The sequence below is a fragment of the Coptis chinensis genome, chromosome 3, assembly GCF_015680905.1.
Source record: "Coptis chinensis isolate HL-2020 chromosome 3, ASM1568090v1, whole genome shotgun sequence".
Classification (NCBI taxonomy): domain Eukaryota; kingdom Viridiplantae; phylum Streptophyta; class Magnoliopsida; order Ranunculales; family Ranunculaceae; genus Coptis; species Coptis chinensis.
Window position 1 is genome coordinate 108,324,576 of NC_141458.1, and position 24,718 is coordinate 108,349,293.

At 34.8% G+C, this 24,718-nt stretch overlaps 1 pseudogene; it reads right to left on the bottom strand.

The window, feature by feature from the left end:
* Window positions 1–124: 124 nt before the first annotated feature.
* Window positions 125–24,134, bottom strand: LOC147512798 (phospholipase A1-Ibeta2, chloroplastic-like; annotated as a pseudogene).
* Window positions 24,135–24,718: the final 584 nt, after the last annotated feature.

The window sequence follows — 24,718 nt, forward strand, 5'->3', positions numbered from 1 at the left end:
TAACATATTTTTACTATTTTTGCTTAGTAGGATTGTTTTGCTATAATATAACACACTAATCTGTTCTTAAATTAGTAAAGAAATGCATATTTTTGCTTTAGACAATTATATACAAATAGAAATCTCACAATGGACTTGGGAGACAGTTTGGTATTGGAACATTTCCTCTGTCCAGACCCAACTTTAGTCCGTGGGCTTTGCTTGTATACAATTTCTTCACGTTGGAACCTTGTTCATTGACTTCATTCAGCAACTTTGCAAGACTTCTATTTGCATTTTCTCTGGACAATTAGATGCACGGAATCCATCCACCAAATGAAGATACGCCTCCAAGTCATGACAACATGATAGGGTGACATTTTGCGATCAATCTTAAGTTCACTTCCCACGTGAATAGGCCCATGGTACATTATCATCTAACATTTGTGAATACATAGGCTGTGTTTGATAGCACCATTGCCATATTCCTTGATTTGCCACGCCAAAACAACACACAAATTTGCCACCAACAGAAAAAAGAAAACCAAAATAGCCCGATAACATATTTCCAAAACCCAACCCACCTTTGCCTTCAACATCAAACCATTGAGCTGCAATTCGTTCCTCGATTTCTTCTCATCTCTTCTTGTATATAATTTTCTTATAATAATTAAAAGTAAGAGTGGGGTTATGTGTTTCATCAAATTTCATTGTGTCACAACTCACTTGGAAGTTTAACATCACCCCATTTCAAAATTTGATATGTTTAGGGTTAGGGATTATCCAATTTGTTGACTTTTTAAGCTGAAACCATTGTAGGTTTCTGCCTTTGGTTTTAATTTGTCAGTGAGTGCTGCAGAAGTGAAAATATCAGCAGCAGTACTTGTACAATTCAGAGATAACTCAAATTTCTCTCTTTGGCCTTTCAAAGATTTTCTCGCTGCTTCCAACGAGGTAAAACAATTGATATAAATTTCTTTGTTTGCTGTATTATCACTCAATTTCTCTGTGCCATGTGGTCTATCATCATTTGAGAATTTCAATCTTGAAGCAATGGGTGAAGCAATTTATTAAAATTCAAGCTGCTTATGAGTTACTTATAGATGGGGAAAAACGAATGCAATACGATAATGAGCACGTAAATGTTGTATATAGTTGCTCTCATAAATTGTTAAGTTTTTTGTAAGTACTGTTAGTTTCTAGTGTTGGACCTTTGTTTCCTGATTGATATATATATTATATGGATCGATTAGTTACTTAGCTAGTGAAGGACTCGTCAGACTTTTAATAAGTTATGAATAGAAAACTTGTTGCCTTGTTGGGCAGCATATTCAGGGGAAAAAAGTGAAGGGTTATGGTTTGTATGTTAAGGTGAGTTCTAGGTGGAGTGAAGGGTTATCCTCATCTCTAGGCTTGTGCATCCTACCTAGTATATGAACACAGTATACAAACCTGATCTTATCAGTTTAAGGAATAAAGTAGTTCCCCCTACCCCTCACTACCAGATAATTTTCTGCTACAGATATTAATGAGTATGTACTATATCTAACACACGGGCTTAATTTGTTTTTCGTCATAGTCTACCGATAATTGTAGAAGTCGTGGAGGCAGCGGAAATTTGGTTGAGAGGATCTTTCAAGACACCTCCTCTTAGTTGCACTTCTTGTAGTTATGTATATGTTGTATTTCTATCTTCATGTGTGCAGTATCTTAATGTGTGCAGCGTTTACCAAATGACTTTGCCAAGACATATCTAAAAGAAGGGGTTCAACATCTCACAATTGAAACTTGGATGTATGGACGTGGCTACCGTGTCCTCCTCCAAAGAATCTACGGAAGTAGGCTAATCAAATTTGGAAGGAATTTGTTTTAGATAATCACTTGGAAGAAGACAATAAATGCATCTTTGAGCTTGTTGACAAGACACATAAGATTCTAAAAGTTTTTATTGATTAAGTATCTCGAATCCCAAACAGAGTAAAAGAATTTCAGTGACTCAAAAGTCAAAGCTTCAAGTCTAGCTCTCTTGTTACAAACAGAGGGAAGCAAAATGATAATCTTTGGAAAGAAAAGAAGCCTATTTGACTCTAAGAAAAAGAATGGCGACAGATTGAAAATGGAGAAGTTGATGATAAAGTTGGTTTGCCCGGTTCGGTTGTCATTGCACACATATTGCCCGAAGTTCACATCCGAATGGGTTGACGAGGAATACTTTGGAATAGGGACAACGAATCGACAAGGAACAAGAAGTTGATCCACGTTTTTTATGACAGAAACGGCTAACGAGTGTGGTGAGGACCGAAGAAGGGCAAGCATTGTACTAAAGGATTGAAACTGCATTGTTCACTTCACTCCACTACAAAAAAGAGAGGCGAGAAAATTTCTGATTTTGCCTTCGGATATAACAAACAGAGAAAAAAGAATTTATCTCCATCTAAGAGACCAAGCAGTCCTGTGAGAAACACAACGAAGCACGATAATCACACTGGGAAAAGTAGGAAGGTGTATGATGGTAATGAAAAAAATGGAAATGAACGAGCGAAGAAAAGTCACTTGATGTTTGATAAGAATGCTAAAGAGGGTTCAACAGTTTGCTTGGAGCAACGAGCTGAGCTTGGTAATTATATTTCCCGATCTTGTGCTTTTATGATCCATCAATCACATTTCTTTTTAAAAGGAATTGTGTTATCGTGATTGACACCAGTAGTTGTTTGCATCCCACGAGTCCGCGGACTAGAAGATCGGATCTCATTCTCGAAAAAAGAAAGAGACGTTTTAGAGGCCACAAATTTTACATCTAAAACCCCGCCTTGGTTTGGGTTATAACGCGCCTTCATATGTCCGTGGGTGGCTTAAGTTGGTGAGATCCGTAAAATCAAATACTGATTGAGTCCTCGCTGTTGGCAGCGGTGCCACTTGACCAAATTGACACAAGCCAGGTTCGTGAAAGGATTTGGCGGAATTCAACCGAAAGCCGAGCTCGGCCTCAACAGATTTAGAGAAAGTGAAGCTCAAATTGGTGTGGATGTTCATAGTGCACTCAACTTTGCACTATCGGGCTAGTGGTAGTCATGTTACACCTTCCCCGGCGCTTTTATTTTATTTTACGTGTTTCAGTTTTTCCTCGCATATAGTGAACTATAATGGTTCTTCCGACTCTTGAGCGAAAATTGAGTCTTTTCTTCTTTCATTGATGTGAGAGCTATGTATCTTCTTACATTTTTAGATTTGTCGACCGATTTTGAAAATAAATACCTAAAAATGTCGGACTCAAGAGCATTTCTTTCATGTTCAAACTTTGTCTTAATTAAAAGTATTATGTTCTAGGAATGAGCTTGTTTGATGAACGCACATTTGAGTATGTCCCCATGAATACGGTTCGGATTTGTGGTCTCATTTGAGGTTAAGCGTCTTCAAATTGCAGAGACAAGAGACAGTTATCATGGCAACATTTTATCATCCGCTGGGATTTATATGTCATTCATTAAACAACTTTCCAAAGAAACAAAACAAGCTAGCAAAGTTATGATTTGTATGTTAGGGTGAGTTCTAGGTGAATGTGAATAGATAGTATGGCAAGAATTGAGTATATATCTCCCTATATCTCTTCTATATCTCTTCTTATCTGCTATTATTGCTATTCTAAAGACTATTTAATAAGTGTATGGATTCTATGTATCAGAATAGACCTAGACTTGAATGTGTTACCCATATAGCAGTCTTTTTTTTTAAAGGTTGATGCTCTTGAGATGTATCAGAATATATTTGCTGCACTGCTTGCATTATATCCCCCTGCTCCAATTAAAGTGTGAACCTCCTCTATGAATAGGATTATAGCACCATTGCTTTCTCTGACTTCATCCACAACCCCCATTAACCTTTCCTCAAAGTCTCCACGATAATTTGTACCCACAAGGAGACGTCCCATATCTACAGAAAAAACCTGAAATACAGTAGATATTAGAGTAATAACTTTTGAACCTGATGCTTCAGTCTCCAATTGTATTTCAAGCTTAAGGTTCTCAAGGCAAAGATGTTTTGCTTAAAGATGCAGAAATTCCTCTAGACTCTTAATTAATAATTTCTCGAATAGGAAAACTTCTCTTCCTGTGCATCCTTGTAACCATAACACCCTCAACTCGAAAGTTCAACTCATTTACAACACATGAGATTTGAATTTGGTGAAGTCAGGAGAGTGACTATAATTTTTAAATCATAAATATTTTAAAAGCATAAAAAAATGAAAAAAATGAATTATTTGCCGCAGCAAATTTGGACAATCAAACAGCAGCAAATTGTTGCAAATCAGGACAAATGATATTTACCACAGTATCATCAAACAGTGGCAAATTTAAATTTGCCACAAATTATTTGCAATTGTCACATAGCAAATTTGCCAGTGACAAATGGTGACAAAATTTGCATTTGTCACAGCTCCTATCAAACATAGCCTAGTTTCTCATTAAGTCTTTCATTCACAAACATCCCTGGCACACGTGTGACCACATCCTGTGAATTAACGACGCGTAGCACTTTGACCCAATTACTCGTTATTCGATTGGCGAAGCCACGGTTGCCTACACGTAGACCGCCAAACGAATAAACAGCAATGGGTGGCACGTTTGCGTCACACGTGCTCAACTCATCTGCTGCCAATAAGGCCAATGCTGCACCAAGGCTGTGACCAGTAATGCTGATGCTTAGATCCTCACCTTTGTACAAATGGATCAGTCTACGAACTTCCTGGACAATGGACTCGGATAAACTATCCATTTCGGGTATGGATCCGGGTGTTTTATAAAGACACAAAAACCCACATTCCACCATGGGATGACCAGTTTCCTCATCTCCAGGAATTTTAACAAGTAAATCTCGAACATTTGTGCATTTGAAGCTGCTGAAAATGCACAAGAGGTCACTTTATAACTGTGTGAAATAAAAAAAGTTTAAAAGAAAATTATTTGATTAGTTAGCAGTTTAAAAGTAAATTGATTTGGTTAGTTAGCATGTCTTTAAGTCTTTGCATACGAGATAATGAAAATTGTATGAGGAAAAAAAAATACAAATTACATTATTTTTTGTGTCACAAGAGAAGTATGGGAGGATTGCTAACATACCAATTTGCACGAACTTTGTTAATATTTATATGAGGTATATATTGAGTAATTTTATGAGGGCTGAGCATGAAAAAACTTTTGATGTTCATAATAAACAACATATCATCTTACGACTTAAGCCATGAAGGATTGGAGGAAACCGAAAATCACTATTAGGAAAATGTGAATAGATAGCATTTATTCAATAGCTTTTATAAAAAAACGCTATAAAGGTTTTTGGGAAAGTAAAGAATAGCGTTTGGACGAAGAGCGCAATAGAATTGATTGCGTTTTTAGAGAAGTGCTATTGCCGCGGGTCAATTATTGGACTTTACACCAAATTTTCGGGCCCGCCTCAAATGAAAATTCCAAATTTCAGCCCCGCCCTTCTTGTTTTTATATTTCCCATCTCTTACCAAACGAAGCAAAACAACCCCACCGTCTGGTTTTCTCTTTAATAATCAAAATACTAAGGTTTTTTTCTTCTTTTTGTTTTTGGAAATGTAGACATCTGGACAACAATGTAAGTTGTTGAATTGGGTGGCTCCACATGAATTAGTTGTTAAAGGACGTTGGGAGACTGATGATCCTATCAAACCGGTACATGGTGTACCTCTTGCAGACAATACCTCGAAAGTTTGGATAGAAATTGTTAACGTACTCAGAACCACGTCTTTGGAGAGAAAATTCTTAATTGCAAACAATGAGAGATGATAAAGGGACTGCAATTGCATGACTTACAAAGCACGTAATATTTACTTATCACCACGCGAAGTAGGTCGACACTAGCATGTTTATTTTTCTTATTGAAAAAAACTTTTGTGAAAGCTTGAATTGTGTTTTTTGTTTTTTTTGTTGTTGTACAGTGGAATACTATATTATGGTTATTAATGAATGAAGTTATTGTTAATTATCGTGTGTTTAGGCGTTGTTAATTTGTAGATTTTAAAGTATATTTGCACAGGTGGGGGTGGTTATTACAACAATTCAGTGCGCCAAAAAAAAACAAAAAAAAAAGAAAAACATGATATTGAAATAGATAGCACTGATTGAAAAAAAATGCTATTGAAATAGATAGCACTTATGTAAAAAACGTTATTGAAATAGTAATAGCATTAAAACAAAACGCAATTAAATTGATAGCATTTACCCAAAAGCGCTATAAATATTTTGGCAGCGCTAAAAAAATGCAATTATATTAATAGCATTTATCATAAAACGCTATCAAATCGATAGCGTTTTTGGAGACAACGCTATCAATAAAAGCATAGCATCGTGTTTGATAGCGTTTGATAAGTGCTATCAAGTAAAATTCATAGCGTTTTTGGGATGCTATCTATGTCCTTTTTTGTAGTAGTGAATTGTAAATAGAGTCGTTATAATAGATTGTGTGACTAGATTTTGGACCCGGGCATACGCTCGGGATCTATTAAATATTTTGTGTGCTGAAAAGGCTTTACAAAATGTCTCACACAAATTTTCGAATCAGAATATATTTTTATTAAAAATAAATAGAAATACGTTAATGACCAGTGATTATGGTGCATAAGTACTTGGACACTAAGGGATCAAATTGAGATAGCCTCTTCACTTTGTGGTTTAGGATATTAATCCGTAATTTTCAAATAGAATTATCTTAAACTCTATCTAGCTTGTATAATAGTTTTCTTAGATTTATGGTGATTTAGCGGCACATTTTCGAATAAGAATATATTTTTATTGAAAATAAACCGAAATACGTTAATGAACAACGATTATAGTGCATAAGTACTTGAAAACTAAGGGATCAAATTGAGATAGCCTCTTCACATTGTGGTTTAGAATATTAATCCGTAATTTTCAAATAAAATTATTTTAAGCTCGATCTAGCTTGTATAATAGTTTTATTAGATTTATGGTGATTTCGCGGTAAATCATCACCATTCGGCTTACGTAATGTGTACAAATCACTAAAACAGATTGATTGTTTCCATATCCTCAAAGAATACACTACTCCCACTTGAAAAGATTTTTCACATGAACGTGTCCTACGAATGGGTGTCATTATATTAAATTATTCTAAAAAATATTAGCAACTATGCATATCTATGAGATATGAAAATTATACTAATTACTCGTTTAAATTTCTTGACTACTCTCTATAAAAAGGAAGTACCAAACCTTGATAAAACTCATCGACTTCTTTTTATTGTTAGGTTTAATAATAGAAGTTTGATTGAAGCTTTGTGAGAATGCCCAATATGACGAAGATAATATTGAAGCTACTTGAATAGCAAGACATTCCCAATTACAATAAAAGAATTATAATAAAACACTATTTAAAATGCAAAACTATATTTGTTGAGACATTTATTCCCCCTACATATAATACAGATATGTTTTAGGATTATTAGTTCAATGCATTTGCATCCAGTTTTTTATTTTCCATTAATTATTCTTTGAGGTTAGTTTAATTGAGTACGTTGCATCCAGTTTCCAATTTCTCATTAATTATTCTTTGAGGTTAGTTCAATGCAATTGCATCAAGTTTCCAATTTTCCATTAATTATTATTTGAGGTTAGTTTAGTGCAATTGCATCTACTTATTTATGATTTCCCGTTAGTTATCCATTAAGGTTAATTCAAGACAGTTTGCATCAAGTTTTGATGTTTCGTTAATTAGTCTTTGAGATTAGTTTATTGCATTTGCATCCAGGTTCCAATCTCCCGTTAATTACTCTTTGAGGTTAGTTCAATACATCTGCATCCAGTTTCTGATTTGCCGTTAATTGCTTTCCTAGGTTAGTTCGATAGTTTATAATTTGTTTGCATACATGTAAGAGTCTGTTTTTATAAACTCACTTTCGTTTTGGGTTCCTAATTACTCGTAATTGCTAATGTGAGAAGGCTAAAAAAGTGGACATTTATGCTTTGAGGTCAGTGCGATGCAGTTACATCCGACTTCCGATTTTTAGTTAACTATTTTTTTAGATTATTTCAATGCATTTGCATCCAATTTCTGATTTCCCGTTAGTTAATTTCTGATTTTAGTTTAATGCAGTTGCATCCAGTTTTTGGTTTTCCGTTAATTATTTTTTGAGGTTAGTTCAATGCAGTTGCATCCAGTTTCCGATTTTATATTAATTGTTCTTTGAGGTTAGTTCAATGCATTTGTATCAAGTTTTGATTTTCTCGTTAATTATTTTTGAGGTTAGTTCAATGCAGTTACATCAAATTTATAATTTACCGTTAATTATTCATTTAGGTTAGTTCAGTGCAGTTTCATCCATTTTTCAATGTTTCATTAATTAGTCTTTGAGATTAGTTCATTGCATTTAGATCTAGTTTCCAATTTCCTGTTAATAACTCTTTAAGGTTAGTCCAATACATCTGCATCTAGTTTCTAATTATTTATGCTTTGAGGTTAGTTCGATACAATTATATTCGGTTTCTGATTTTCCGCTAACTATTCTTTAAAGTTATTTCAATGCATTTGCATTTAGTTTCCGATTTCCCACCAATTATTCTATGAGGTTAGTTTAATGCAGTTGCATTCGGTTTTTATTTTATGTTAATTATTTTTTGAGTTAAGTTCAATGCATTTGCATCCAGTTTTCGGTTTCCCATTACTTATTATTTGAGGTTTGTTTGATGTATTTGCATACCGTTTCCGATTTTCTGTTAAATATTTTTCAAAGATTTACATCCAATTTATAATTTCCCGTTAGTTATTCTCTGTCATTAGTTTAATACAATTTGCATAAAGTTTCCGATTTCCCATTAATTACTCATTGAGCTCAGTTATGTATTTGAATCCAGTTTTCGATTTTCTTATAATTATCCAATGTGGTGTGTAATACAAACTTCTACTGATCCATCTGTAGTGTCCTTACAAACATGACATAAAAAATAAATTATGCTTAATTTACTATGTGGGATCATCGAAGATTATCCAGTTTCCGATTTCCCGTTAATTATTCTTTAAATTATGCATGACTCATTATGTGAAATCTTCAAAGATTATCTACGAACGGGCGCTGTTATATTAATTATTCTAAAAAATATTTGCAAATATATAAAACTATTATATATTGATATTATATTGATCACTCAACCAAAAATTTTATAACGTGAAAATCTCACTCTCCATTAAAAAAAACATAACTCGCCTTTGATAAAACCCTTCAACTTCATTTTATTGTTTAATAATAGAAGTTTGATTGAAGTTTTATGAGATTGCCTAATAAGAAGAAGTTCATATATATTGAAGCTACTCGAATAGAAAGGAGTTTTCAATCATACGGAAAGACATAATATAAACATCATTTTAAATGCAAAACTATACTTATCGAGACATTCCCATAATATATAACTCAACTATTTTTTGAGGTTAGTTCAATGCATTTGCATACAGTTTTTGATTTCTCGTTAATTATTCTTTTCGGTTAGTTCAATACATTTGCATCCAATTTCCTGTTAATTGTTCTTTGAGGTCAGTTCAATGCATTTGCATCCAATTTCTGATTTTTCGTTAATTATTCTGTGAGATTAGTTTAATGCATTTGCATCCAGTTTCTAATTTTTCGTTTATTATTTGATAAAGTTGTATTTGTATATAGTTTCTGATTTCCTGTTAATTATTGTTTGAGGTTAGTTCAATGAATTTGCAACCAATTTCTGATTTCCCGTTAATTATTTATTGAGGTTTTGCATCCAGTGTATTTTTTGAAATTAGTTCAATGCAATTGCATCCGGTTTCCGATTTCCCGTTAATTATTTTTTAAGATTAGTTCCACACATTTGCATTATGTTTCCAATTTATAATTAATTTTTCTTTGAGGTTAGTTTAATGCAGTTGCATCTAGTTTCCGATTTCTCGTTAATTTAATCTTTGAGGGTTAGCTCAATGCATTTGCATCCAGTTTACGATTTTCCGACAATTATTTTTTGATGTTAGTTTGATGTATTTGCATCCAAGTTTTGATTTTCCATTAATTATTATTTGAGGTTAGTTTAATGCAGTTGTATCCATATTTAGATTTTCTATTAATTACTTTTTAAGATTTGTTTAATAATTGCATTTGCATTAAGTTTCGATTTTTGTTAAATATTATTTGAGGTTAGTTCGATATATTTGCATCCAGTTTTGGTTCCCCATTAATTGTTTTTGACGTTAGTTTTATTCATATATACATATTTTAAAATATTTGTCATTATTGTTTTGCCGTTATTATTATTATTATTTTCATTTTCTATTATATATTTTGTGATGTTATTTTTTGTATAATTGTTTTTAACTATGTTAGAAATACACTCAAACTCTCCAAATATAAGAATTAGAAATACACTCAAACTCTCCAAAGAGGTTCCATGTACGTGGAATTGTAGGCTATTAGAATATACTATCTTTCATATTGCCACATAGGATGGAGAAAAGGCTAACTCTCATATTAGAAAGCCACATAGGAGAGAGAAAATCCTCTTTTAAAGGTTCTTTATTTTATTTCTATATTTCCCTCTCTTTTCTTTTTACTCCCTTCATTGGCGCCAAACGTGAGGGAATGCTATACGTTTGGTACTTTCTCCTCCGACCAGGATTAAAGATCCCATTGAAGCGGCTAATCCCATGCATATTGTATGTACATCTGGTGGCACAAATTGCATAGTATCATAAATGGATACTCCAGGGGTTATCCACCCGCCGGGAGAGTTTATAAACAAATAAAGATTCTTGGTCTCATCCTCTATACTGAGGTATACCGTGAGACCAATAATTTGGTTTGAAATCTCGCTATTAACCACTTGGCCTAAAAAAATTAATCTTTCTCGATAAAGTCGGTTGATTAGGACAAAATTTTATCCCTTAGGAACCGTACACGCACCTTTTTCTAAGCTTTACTGTCTCTGTTTCTGTGAAACAATCGGGAGACAGCCTAAACTATTCTTGCAAGGGGGTTGTGGATCGGCTGCATTTAACATCGAGATCTTTGGATACCTCACGCAGACAGACTTGTTGAAGTAGTTCAACACATTGTTGTACGAAGAGAGTTGTGTGGCACCAAGGTATTTCTGTGAGTCCTCGAAATGGGATGATAATAGAAAGAATTTTTATCCAAACATTAATTGGTCGTGTAATAGGGAATTAGTTTTTACAAATCACCTATTTTTTAGCAATTTTTTTTATTTGATCAAATATATAATAATTGGAACACTAAAAGTGTTTGATTCGTAATAGGAAATTATTTTCTACAAATCATTTATTTTTTAGCAATTTTTTTTTATTTGATCAGATATATAAGAATTGGAAATACACTCAAACTCTCCAAATATAAGAATTAGAAATACACTCAGACTCTCCAAAGAGGTTCCATGTACGTGGAATTGTAGGCTATTAGAAGATACTATCTTTCATATTGCCACATAGGATAGAGAAAAGGCTAACTCTCATATTAGAGTGCCACATTGGAGAAGGTCTATGCTTTAGTATATAGATAGTAGATGTGGGATAAATGTTATAAACTCGCTAATTAATACTTTTGTTTACGGGGGCTAAGCGCATCAGCTGAAGTTGTGAATGATGGACATATGCCATTCTTATCAACAACTGAAAGCCGAAGTTGATCATCATCTTAAAATGCCAATTCTCATGTGATTTTCAATTCAAAGCACATAGAATTGTTGTTAATGGGTTTGCATTGGAACTTCAGCATCTAACAAGATCGAAATTTGAAAAGACATAGCAAAACAAATCAGAAATAAATCATATAACTCGAATGAGATTTTGATTGAGAATGAAAGTATAGTAGCATGAATTGATTTAAGGAGTATTCGAGCTAAATTATTAGCAATCTATTATGATTCTAATATAGAATTATAGAGGGATCGGAGACAGATTAGACAGATTATTAGAGACAGTTTAGCTAGTATGATTATCTTTTATATTTATTTTGGTATCACATGCAATTATGCACGAAAAACAAGTTGTCATATTAATGGAAGAAATTATCATTACTTACAAATCTCATCTCACAATCCCTCTATAAGTGTTCCTCTATCCAAAATATAAATTTTATATCTTGGAGACAGTTTGGTAATGGAAGTGTTCCTCTGTCGAAGACTGTTCCTCTTGTCTATAAATTTTTTAGAAAAAGAAAATAAAAAGATTGTAGAATAATCAATTACTGCAAATCAGAGCTGGTCGACAAAAGGCCTCACTATTTTCTCATGATTGAACTTAAAATTTTCTGGTACTCCTAGACTCCTAGTCCTTTGTATGAGAGGCCTACTAGAAACTTGGAGGATGCAGTCAAGGATGGTTGCAAGCTTGCAGCAAAGTTCTACTGAAACTTTGCAGCGTGTTGAATAGGTGACTAACTCACTTGAATGGGTGAGTAGCGGTTGTGTATAACTGTTTATAACTGTTTGAGTGTGGCTGTGTGACGACAATCACCAACTTCCTAAAGAAAAAACAGCTTGCAAAAGCGCAAAACAACCTGGCAATGACAAAAACAACTAAACCAAATTCATGCATTTGACCCGTCATTGTTCATTTATTAATTACCTTGTAACAGTTTTGCTCCATATTAATTACCTTGTAACAGTTGATGTTGGAATCACTATGATCATTTCTAAATACTAGTTTCGGTATCTAGTTGGTTTCTTCTTATCTGTTAGTGAAACCGACTTAGAGTTTGAGGATGAGTCTTTATCCCTTTAGAGTTTGAGGATGAGTCTTTATCTCTTAGAGTTTGAAACTGACTTAGAGTGGAAGTGTGAGTCCTTATTCTATCTGGAACCGACCACCTTACCTCTATAAATACAGGGGTTGTGCGTCCATAACAGATATAGTTGATTAAAAACACGAATCAGAGAAACAGAACCTCATCCCTATTCTTCTTCTCTTCTTCCTGTCAGCCGTCAGAGAGAGTTATATTGCTGTTCTAGAGGGTTGTTTGTTCTAGTGCAAAATCAGGCTGCTGTTAACCATTGAATCCTGTGAGGAAGACGCCACTGTTGCCTTTCTGCACTATTGGAAGGGGCGAAATCTTTCCTTAAGGACAGCCTAATCCGCGCCTTGGTTATTACCTGTTATTCTGTCATTGTCTATTTATTGTTTTCTTTATCCGCATACAACAATCTTAAAAAAAGATCAAGATGTTTACACCAGTTGACACCACGCCGATCAAAGAAACCAATTCTGGAGTCATGGAAGTTACTTCGACTATGAGAGATGATGCACCTCTACTGAATGCTCGCAACTTACCCAATGTGTCAAAGATTGAATCCTTCAACGGTTTACACTTCAAGCGATGGAGAGAAAGGGTGTTCACAGCTCTAGATGTACTCAACTATGTATAGTATCTCACTAATACAACACCCATGGAGGGTTCTAATGATTTCGAAAGAAATCACGCTGCTTGGCTCAATGGGAATAAAGTATGTCTTCATGCTATTTTGAGTACCTTGTCCAATAAAATATTTGATATTTATTGTTCAAATAAGAATGCACATGACATATGGGAGAGTTTGAATAAAAAATACGTAATAGAGGATGCTGGTACTCAGAAATATGCTATTGGGGCTTTTTTAAAGTTCTAGATGAGAGAGGATAGAGATGTAACGCCTCAAATCCATGATTTTCATGTGCTGATTAATGATTTGAAAATTGAGGGTATTGATTTACCCGAAACCTTTGTTGTTGGATATTTGATTGAGAAACTCCCCGAGTCTTGGAAACACTATAAAAACAGTATGAAGCATAAGCGTAAACATATGACTCTTGAGGATGTGATCATTCACATTCACATAGAGGAAAAGAACAAGACTCGGGATGACATGTTGTCTAAGGAATTCCATTCCAAAGCCAATATCATTGAAGGTAATCCCAGGAAATCTAACAAAACCTCTAAAATTTTGAAGTAATCTTAAAACATGTTTTTGAAGTAATCTTGAGCTAAGCTTTCGATCATGCTAACCTCTCCATCACCAATATTCCCCACCCTCCACCTTTTTCAAAGGAACCTCGAGTTTGCACTCGATCCTTTAGTTTCTCCTGTGCTTCATGATTTTTTAAATCCACCTAGTAAACAAATACTTCCCAAGGATAAACCACTTGACACCTTCATTTTCAGACTTGAGACAGTCCCTAACTACACCATGAATGAGTTTTGTGTTAAACACACATCCTCATTTTTTCCATGCTTTCCCTCTAAAACTTATCCCAATCCACCATATCTTCCACAACCATTCACTTTTCCACACTTATTCACTAGGACACCCTCTCGTTCAAAGATGAAACATAAGGTGCATGCTTGGTTATGTTATAGGTCTATCCGACTTCGCTTTCATTCCACTAGGCTGCGTCGTAGGAAATCTTGGTGCTTGATTGTGTTTGGATATGGTTTATGTGATATTTATTTATGGAACGATCCACAACTATTTCGGTTGTTGATATATGATAAACTGCATATTCATACATATGTTTAGATAAAGTCTCGAGTATCTGACTATAAACGACTCAATTTTTGTGTTTGGTGCATTTCCTTTCATTTCCATATATTGGTGAATGCACCATTCAAGTAACCGCGCCCTCCCTATGGAGTGTGTGGCTGTAAGTACCGAATCCTAAGTCCACGTTTCACATAATTCACGTTTTCCACTCTTGCATGTTTTCTTGGTTTTTGAGTCATGTTTCTCTATGGTGTGAATTATGTCTTTACTGCTTATTGTTTTCCTTTATATTAAACCTAATTCATAAAAAGTAAAAAAGTTTAAAGCTATAAAAAATAGTAATCTAGCAAGTCTCGGGAATCTGACTTTAAAAGACCCACGTTTTAAAACAAATTTTTACAAACCTGTTTTCAAAAATTTGTTTGGGGGTGGGGTGTTGGTTTTTCCATTCTTGATCACTCAAATTCCTATTCCTACCCCCCACCTCCCCTTGAAGAGTAGCTAGATTTCTTCTTTGTTTGTTGTTTTGATGTTGTTTTTTATTATATTTAGTAGATAGGATGTTACGTTGTTAAATTCCGTAGTTAATTTTGACTTTTGTAGTGAAATGTTGTTTGAATGACAATATTAATATAATGTGGTTATTTTCATTGTGCGTGGTTGTTTAATGTTGATCCCACTTTTCCAAATTGTTTGGGGGTGGTATTATGTAGTCCAGCATGATTTTTATATGACCTCCTTTTTTTTAGAAGTTATTTCGGAGTCAGGGTGAGAATATTGCCGAATAGGCATATCTATGAATAAATATCATGGTAGGATGAAATCTCGATAAAATAGGTAGGTTCTATCCTAAATTCAACCTCAAAGATATTAGGGTTGTTTTAGAATCAAGAATATGAGTTGTTTCCGTTTTCGGGTTTGGAAATTTTAGTATTTCCGGAAATTGCCGGAAAAGCTTTTTGGCAACTTCCCGATTCGTTTTAGCAACTTAAAACCTATATAAACTTCATTCATTCTACACTCACAACCCACACTACACCTAACTTCCATCACTCACCTTTCACTCCCACATTTCCCATTGTTCGTCTCAATTTTCAACCATTAGCACCTCGGGCCTTAAGTAGAGAGAAAGAAGCACCGGCCCTACACATTTTTCTCTCGAAATTTAGCACTGGCGCATTTTTGCCCAAGTTGAGCACGCCTGGCGCCAAAACACTGTATGTCAAAAAAAAAACCGAGGCGACTCGCTACGACTTCCGTGAACAAAGAAAATTTCCGGTTTTCGCGGGTTGTTCCGGGTCATTTGCAGCTGTTCCAGGGCGTAGTTTGAGATGACATCTCCTACAATAATACCGGAACAGTCTTTTCGAAGATTTGTTCCAAAGCACTACTTATGGTGCTTGGTCGCATGGCGATCACACACGAAGTGGGAACCGCTTATGGTTCTTGCTAGCATTTGTTCTTGGACTTGCCATGCCCATCTGAAATACAAGACCCATGGTGCTATTGGGTAGATAATATGCATGTCCGGAGATAAGGTAAGTTTTAATTCCATTTAGTGTCTACTTATGTCCCAAGCAATTTAATTACGTTAACCCCATAATGGGTGGAACTCTTATAGAGTTCATGCCGTTTTTTATATTAGTATGTTTTAACCTTGTTTTTGCGGATGTTCTAGAATTTCACGCCGTTTCCATGGTATTTTTCTATCCTATTTATTTAATTGCTTTGAGGACAAAGCATGCTTCTTGTTTGGGGTGGGCATAGAAACACGTGTAATTAAGGCATCCGTTAGGATATAGATATGTATAATATGCACTTGTTTTCTAGTTAAAATTTCAAAAATTCAAAAAAATATAAATAAATAAGTTATGCTATACACTTAGAAATATTGGTATTGTTTTCTTTCTATGCTCTTAACAATCTAGAAGTCTCAACGTAGCTTTTGCATTAGGATAATTTTAGAAACTTAGGTTAATATGTAAGTAATAATCTTTGCATCTATCTATAAATATATTACATGAGTATCTATGATTGTTAGCGATAAGTTTGAAATCTAGGCTAGAGTACTTATTCTACAAATCCGGTGAGAATATAGCCTAAAGTCTTATAAGAGTGAAACATTTGAGAAATGACACAAGGGAGAAGTAAAATCCGGATAGAGAAATCACACGTCCACTTGCTTGATCACTAAACCATATCCTAAGCGAGAATTTAGGCCCTCTTTGGATCGATATAGCCGAAATTCAAACCTATGAATTATTTTCCGCTAGTCGCCCCTCTGAGCCTTTATTTAGCCTTTCATAAACCACAAATCATTTACCCTATTACAAAAACAAAACAAAATAAAAAAAAAAAAAAAAAAAAATCAACCTACCCAATTTAGAATAAGTCCGAGAATAGAATGAGGAAGAAAGAAGAAGAAAAACACGTGTAAACAAAAATTAGTTAGTTGCTTCCAGAAAAAAAAAAAAAGAAGTTTCCATCCAAAGAAAAGAAAAATAAAAATAGAAATAAAATAAAACTCCAAAAAATAGAATAAAAGGAGTCAAAAGCCAAAGAAAAAGAAAAAAAATATGGCTAAGGATGGAAACAAAGTGTAGAAGCAAAAGTAAATAACAAAGTTTTCTCTAGTTACATAATATGAAGACTCCATTATCTCAGACTTGTCCTTTTTGAATATCTATTTCTTTCCTTCTTAAATCATCTCCTAATCCCTGAAACACCTAATAAAAGACCTCTAGCTCAATTAGGAATAGGTTAGTGTGATAGTAAGTGGCAGATGTGTTTGATCGACTCGGCTTCCTTGTGTGTCATTGAGATTGTAAGGTAAAGTGTGCCCAGCAAGACTAGAGTAATAAACTTGAGTGAAAAAATCAGAGTGTTGATCTTGACTATTATTGTGAGAACCTACTTGGGATCGCTTATTCCGAAGTTTGAAACGGACTGCTATTGCATTTCATAATATTACTCATTGTATATATGTTTATTGTAGATGATTGATTATTATGCATATATTAGCTTAGGTTTTTTACTTGGTTATTCTTGTTCATAGCTAGTGAGATGTATAGATAATTTGGAACATGAATAAGGAAACAATAGTTTTCTTTCTTAGTCGTTATAGTATAGATAAAGTTTGTGAGTACCTTCACTGGAAAACTCTCACGAGGCTATAACTCGTCCACTAAAAAATTCCTAGTGGTTTAAGGCCTTGTTGCATATGGTCAATGCAATCGCACTCAGCGAAATGATAGTAGATAGAACTCCATTTTTGGTCACTTATGCTAATTTCTCATATTTGCTTGAGAACAAGCAAAATGCTATTTGGGGGTGGTTGATAAGAGCCCAAAACTGTAGTTTTAACCCCTTAATAATCATACTTTTAGACCAATTATGTGAATAATAAGTAAGAGTTAATACTGATTACGTGTTTTTATGCATTTCAGCCTTCAAAGTCCATTATGTGCATAAATGTGCCACTTTAGCGAGATAAAGGAGCAATGGTTGGTTGCTAAGGAGTTCTGTGATTAAAGGCCAAGATTCAAGGAGACAAAGCCTTTCTAAATCCCGGTCAAAGCTTGAAAAGTCAAAGTCAAACGCGTAGTAAACAACACACAAAGTCGTGAGAACTTAGAAGGTCGTATCTTTGGACTCAGACCTCGGAATTGGGCCTACCTTATGTCAAAACGACCGGCTCAGAAAGAGCTTTCCAATGGTCCAAGCCTTGACCTAATTAGAGGAGCAGAAGTGGACGAAACATCTGTCGAAGCCAACTGCAACTGAAAAGCCCATTTTGGACTAAAGAAATTGGGTTTTGGGCCTGATTCTCTGGCCCAAAACATGGCTCCAAGCCCATGCACGATTTTTGGATCTGAAAGTATAAAAACAAAAGCTTAGCTCTTTGTTAATGGTAGATAGTTAGACCTAGATTAGAATTAGATTAGTTAGCCTCCATTAATGAGTTTTAGAACTTAGTTTTAGAATTTCATTTCTTGTTTTAGATTAATTTCTTGAATCATTGAATATCATTCATTAGATAAATAAAATAGTTATTATTCTTGTCATTTCGATTTTTGTTATTTCAATCTATTAGATCTAGTTGTAATTATTGTTGGTTACCATTTCTTAGTTGTTAATTAGAATTTAATTATTGTTTAATTTAGATTAGTAAATTTGAATCTTGATATTATGTTTAGTTTAGATTCATATGGAAATGATTGTGGAATGATTCTCGCTAAACCTCCATTAGAGGGGTTGAGAAGCCTTGATGAAAGCTTGATTCGATTATCGTAGAGTCGTCGTAATTTCTATTCCACTCTAGAAACGATTAATTCGCCATGAGAATGGGTTTAATCGTTCACATGCTAGTTATGAATTGGTAGAAATGTCATGTGTAATTAGGGATTAGGAAGAACCAATTGTTCTCGCTGAAGCGATTCAATTCGAATTACGACGCTTCGTCGTTAGTGAGTTAAGTTGAGTTAAGGTGGAATCAATCCCCCCTAATTCCTTGTTATAGAATCAATGTAGTATTTCCGTAGTTGAATCAATTATAGTTTGTATCTTGTGGGTAGTTGCATCGTAGTATAATTCCCCCTCGTAAACCTCTCATTAGACTTAAGACCGATTAGTTAACTATGAATTCATTCCATGCTAGAGAACTAGGAGTGGAACGAATTTGTTACTCCACTCTATTTCGATAGAATTGAGAGTAGAAAACTTGATATATATAGACTCGTAATAAGTTTTAGTTTACTTACGTTTTGAGTTTCATCATTCATTTTATAGGTAAACTAGCATTTTATCATTTATCAAGCAGAAGTACAACAAAAATAAGAATTTCAAGGTCAAAGACACTTCTTTTAAAAGGAGTGGTACTGGCAATGGAAATTGTTATGTTTGTAGTAAACTTGGACATAGGGCTTTTCAGTGCATGCACAAGAAAAACACTGATGATCCTCACAATGCTAATATAGTTGAGGGAGATGATATTATTGCTGCTGTGGTGTCACAAGTGTTCATGGCCACTGGGAAGAAGAACTGGGTACTAGATTATGGTGCCACCCACCACGTCTGTGGTGATGTTGAAGCCTTCTCAGACTACATACTAGTGAAAGATGAAAAGGTCTATATGGGTGACTCTAGGTTTGTTCCTGTTGAGGGAACAGGCAAGATTCTTCTAAAGTTAACTTCAGGGAAAACCCTTTCACTTAGTAATGTTCTTCATGTTCCTGAGATTCGTCAGAATCTGATTTCTGCGTCCTTACTAGGAAAAGCTGGCGTCAAGGTGACTTTTGAGAGTGACAAGTTCGTTTTGACAAAGAATGAGGGTTTTGTTGGAAAAGGTTATTGTAATAATAGTGGTCTTTTCATGTTGAATGTACTTAACAATGTTATTATTAATAAGAATGAATATGTTTTTGCTTACTTGCTTGACTCTTTTAATAAATGGCATGATAGACTAGGACATGTGAATGTTCAGTATATGAAAAGAATGAAAGCATATGGTTTATTGTCTGATATTTCTAATGATAAATGTGAGATATGTGCTGAGACTAAAGCCACAAAGAAACCTTGCAGAATTGTTTCTAGAGATAAAACTGGATTGCTAACTCTTATTCATACGAATTTTGGTGAATTCAGAAGTACCATGTCTAGAGGGGGGGGGGGGGGAGTTTTATTATATTACATTCATAGATGACTTTTCTAGGTACATCATGGTATATTTACTTAGAAACAAGCATGAAGCAGGTGAGATGTTTCTCAAGTACAAAGCTGAAGTTGAAAACTAGCTTAACTGTAAGATTAAAAGACTTCGGTCTGATAGGGGTGGAGAATATGAATCTAACCCCTTCCAGGACTTTTGTGACAAGAATGGCATTATTCATGAGACTACTCCACCATACTCTCCTGAGTCTAATGGAGTAGCTGAACGGAAAAACAAAACACTAAAAGAGATGATGAATGCTATGCTTGTAAGTTCTGGAGCTTCCCTGAACTTGTGGGGGGAAGCAATCCTATCTGCTTGCCATATACATAATAGGATACCCAACAAAAAAATAGGGAATAAGACACCATATGAATTATGGAAAGGTCATGTACCTAACCTGAAATACTTCAAAATGTGGGGGTGTCTTGCAAAGGTTCTAGTGAACGAACCTAAAAAGAGAAAATTGGGACCTAGAACTGTTGATTGTATGTTCATTGGTTATGCTCATAATAGTCTTTGCATATAGATTTTAGTAGTAAAATCTGATAATAACCTTGTCGATGCTAACACTATTATAGAGAGTAAAAATGTTGATTTCTTTGAGAATTTGTTTCCTTTGAAAATTGGCATTGAGAGGTTGGTTGCTCCTAGTGAACAACAATCAACAGATCCTGAAATTTCTGAACAAAAAATTCGAAAGAGTAAAAGAGACAGAAAATCCACCAACTTTGGTGATGACTTTTACACGTTTCTTCTTGATGATGATCCTGTGACGTATAATGAGGTAATCAGTTCTTGAGATGCACCTTTCTGGAAGGATGTTATAAACTCATAACTAAATTCGATTATAGCTAATCACACATGGGAGATAGTTGATCTACCTCCTGGGGCGAAACCTATACGTTACAAGTGGATCTTCAAAAAGAAACTGAAGTTAGATGGTTCCATTGAGAAATACAAGGCTAGATTAGTAGTCAAGGGATTCTCCTAGAAAAAAAGCATTGACTATTTTGATACTTATTCTCCTGTAACTAGGATTTCTTCTATAAGAGTTCTAATGGTTCTAGCTGCTATTCATAATTTATTTATTCATCAAATGGATGTAAAAACTGCATTTTTGAATGGTGATCTTGATGAAGAAATATATATGATGCAGCCGGAGGGTACTATAGTACCAGGGAATGAGCAAAAGGTATGCAAGTTAGTTAAGTCTTTATATGGGTTGAAACAAGCGCCAAAACAATGGCATGAAAAGTTTGACAGTGTCATGATGTCCAATGGATATCAAATAAATTATGCTGATAAATGTATTTAGTTTAAAACTTTTGAAGTGAATACATATGTGATTATATGTCTATATGTGGATGATATGTTAATCATGAGTCCTAGCCTTGATGTTGTGAGAAACACCAAGATGTTCTTATCCTCCCAATTTGAAATGAAGGATTTGGGAGAAGATGATGTGATTCTTGAAATCAAAATCATCAGAAACAGTGATGGATATACGCTCTCACAAGAGCATTATGTTGAGAAATTTTTGAAGAAGTTTAACTTTTATGATAGTAAGCCTGTGTCGACACCTTATGAGGCAACTAGTGAACTTCATAAAAATGCTCAACATAGTGTCCTTCAGTCTAAATATGCCCAAATTATTGGTAGTCTCATGTACTTGATGAATTGCACTAGACCTGACATTGCTTATGCAGTTAGCAGGTTAAGCAGATGCACTCATTGTCCTAGCCAGAAACATTGGAGTGCGTTAGAGAGACTAACCAAGTACTTGAGAGGAACAATGAATTATGGCATACAGTTTAGACAAACTCCACCTGTGATAGAGGGTTATTGTGATGCAAACTGGATATCTGATTCTCATGATATCAAGTCCACTAGTGGTTATATTTTCACCCTTGGTGGAGGTGCAGTCGCTTGGAAATCTTCTAAGCAGACCTTGATATCTCGTTCAACCATGGAGTCCGAGCTTATTGTTTTAGATAAAGCAAGTGCTGAGGCTGAGTGGTTTAGAAACCTCTTGGCAGATCTTTCTATTGGTATAAAACCGCCTCCAGCTGTACCTATGCATTGTGACTGTCAGGCCGCAATAGCAAAGGCAAAGAGCAAATTGTATAATGGGAAAAGCAGACATATTCGATGCGAGACTACGATCTATAAAGCTTTGGAATGAGTTGTCGCTCTAGATTATGTGACGCCAGAGTTAAATTTAGCCGATCCTCTGACAAAACTGCTTAGCAGGAGGTAAGTGGTTGATACGTCGAGAGGGATGGGACTTTTGCCTTAGATAGAGGGCGACACTGACGGCAACCCCACCTATGTGATTGGAGATCCCATGAAGCAGGTTCAAAGGGAAAAACAAGTCACCTCGTCGTTCTAGTATGGTATTGTCTTTCTTGAGACGTCCAACCCTATGACGAGATAGCATTTTTGTATACTTTGTATAACTTGAATTGTAATGAGAAAGTATGAGTTATTTTACTCTTATTGGAATCCATAGTCCATTTTATAATGAGATAGTATATTTTAACTGCAATGTACACTTGATGGATATCCACCTACGTGAATATAGAACTGGGTCGGTTTTTATGAGTATTCGGGCAAGTACTCTAGAGCATTCATGGAACACAGGCAGCGCAGGGGCCAAAAAGTGCAACACCGCAGAACTGGCATATAATGAAAGAGCAGGTGGGTGCATGTAATCTATTTTACTACAAGGGAATGTTGGTTCAAAGATTTTTTTAATCCACCACTTTCACGTATTATAAGACATGTTATCCTATGACTGGTTCAAACCCGTAAAACACCAATATCTTATGCATTATTTTTTCGATTTTCTCTGGCACTTTGTTAAACCATATCTTTTGTAATATCCTATTCCAAAATAGTGGGGGACTATTAGTATTTTGAAATAGTGGAGGATTGTTAGAATCTCTAGGAGTATTTCTAAATACTAGTTTCGGTGTCTAGTTGGTTTCTTCTTATCTGTTGGTGAAACCGACTTAGAGTTTGAGGATGAGTCTTTATCTCTTAGAGTTTGAAACTGACTTAGAGTGGAAGTGTGAGTCCTTATCCTATCTGGAACCGACCACCTTACCTCTATAAATACAGGGGTTGTGCGTCCATAACAAATACAGTTGATTAGAAACACGAATCAGAGAAACATAACCTCATCCCTATTTTTCTTCTCTTCTTTCTGTCAGCCGCCAGAGAGAGTTATATTGCTGTTCTAGAGGGTAGTCTGTTCTAGTGCAAAGTCATTTCTTTGTTAACCATTGAATCTGTGAGAAAGACGCCACTGTTGCCTTTCTGCACCATTGGAAGGGGCGAAATCTTTCCTTAAAGACAGCCTAATCCGCGCCTTGGTTATTAGCTGTTATTCTGTCCTTGTCTCTTTATTGTTTTCTTTATCCGCATACAACAGTTGACAGTCCAAGAAAAAAAAAATCCAGAAAAAAAAATTCTAGAACAGCATGTGCATATATAACTTGCAAAAGGACCTGCAAAATATGTATCTGCAACCACAACTCACTTTCGAACATGGAGGAAGAGATACGCCTTCTGGAGGCCAGTGAATATTACATCTGATTCTTGCCTAAACTGAAGGTTAAGAATCATTGAAGGTTAATAAAATATGGTTACGTTATTCTGGTTTACAGCCTCACTCAAAGATCATGCAGTAGGTTCCTTTACATTCAAGAATCGTACTCCATTCATGATCTAGCTACCTTCCTGAGTTTGTGCGCTTTCATCATATAGCTTCCGACTTGACTTGCAATTCTCTCACTGAAATTGAACTCCTTAAGTGGTATAATAGTTTTTCTGGTTTGCTGATACCCTCCAATGTCCAATGTGCCTGAATCATCACAAGGATTGATTCTCATTTGCCTTCTCAATTCAGGTCTGTTCATAATTTATAAAAAGCTAAAAGTTGTATGAACTAAGAATCTAAGATAAGCTTTAAAGAAATTTGGTCCATCTGTGAATCATTCTGAAGTTCTGTACTACATTAACAAGGTACTCTGTTTACAACTGTTTTGCTAGTGGATTTTGATTCCACGATTACTCCTTAATGTCCATCGAGTGGTCATTGTATAGCTTGTATGAAATAAATGATCAGGAAAATAAGTTGTAATGATACAGTCTGTTCCATAATCCATATACTCAATTTTAATATTATACAAGATATGGTTGGTTTGCATGTCATTTCAAATGAGACAAAATGAAATTTGTACGAGGAAAAAAAAATACACATTACATTGAATTTATAGCATAAGGAGAGTGTGGGAGGTTGCTACTTGCTAGCATACCACTTCCGCGAACTTTTTATTATTTATATTGGGTATATTAAGTAATTTCATTAGTCATGCAAAAACTTTTGATATTCATAAATCATAACACTCAAAATCTTAAGTTTGAAGTATTGGAGGAAATTGAAATTTGTGAACAAAATCGTGACTACAAATTGTGTGACGTGAGAAAATATGCTCTCTAC